Raw genomic sequence first — 838 nt, 5'->3', positions numbered from 1 at the left:
ATTTTGTATCAGTTTCTTTACCTACATTTGACAACCTCATAATCTCAGCATGTGAGCATGAGTCTCTATTGATTTCATAATAAATTTATAAATAGATGTATTTGTTCATTTGTTTATTCGAGTGCCGTAAACCATTACAAAGGTTTATTCTGCACAAGCTGTGACACACAGAAATTTGGAATATGAGTCATGATGACATTCAGTAAGATTCCAAATTGATTCAAATATTCAGCAAAACTGTCCAGTTCACAAAGTGTTCTCATCATTTGCACATCTACAATCTTTTTATGTCACTGATCTGCTGCACGCTGGAGTTATAATACAGAAATGAGCATTTCATTGAGATAATGGGTCATACTTCTTTCCTTTTATATTTTTTCTCATATATCTTTAAATGTTCTGTTTACCTTTTTAATACACAAATTTTTTTTATGAGGAAACATGGGAAAAACACATTCCTGAGAAATAATAAGCGCAGTGTGTGCAGACCTGGGTTTTTAACATACCAGACTGGAAAAATTGTGTTTTGTAACAACAGATATTTCACTCAGTTTCATAATTTAAACATTTGTGAAAAGGTAACCTTCCTGTCCATACCTTAAGTACATATCTTTATTACTATTACACTTTATTATGAACGTTATTGACCTGTTCATTGAGTGTTCTTTATTTTTGCTTTGTAAGGGTATATGAGTAGTACATTATTTCAATATTTAGGCAATCAAAGGGAAATTTTCAAATCAAAAATTACATTTAGCTAGTAAATAAAACAGAAGTCTTATCTCTCACAGCGAGTCTGTACAGTAAGTATTCCATGTTGGAAAGCTCCTGCATGTCT

General features: G+C 31.5%; 1 protein-coding gene across 1 annotated transcript in view; it reads right to left on the bottom strand.

Moving 5' to 3' along the window:
• Positions 1-838, bottom strand: part of LOC102200273 (olfactory receptor 4N5-like) — a 9,699-nt gene that overhangs the window by 6,475 nt on the left and 2,386 nt on the right. The gene's annotated exons all lie outside the window — the stretch shown is intronic.

This window comes from Pundamilia nyererei, unplaced genomic scaffold, assembly GCF_000239375.1.
Source record: "Pundamilia nyererei isolate P.nyererei 1_Seehausen unplaced genomic scaffold, PunNye1.0 scaffold00449, whole genome shotgun sequence".
Taxonomy (NCBI): domain Eukaryota; kingdom Metazoa; phylum Chordata; class Actinopteri; order Cichliformes; family Cichlidae; genus Pundamilia; species Pundamilia nyererei.
The sequence above is the reverse complement of the archived record's forward strand: the minus strand, read 5'-3'. Positions and strand labels throughout refer to the sequence as shown.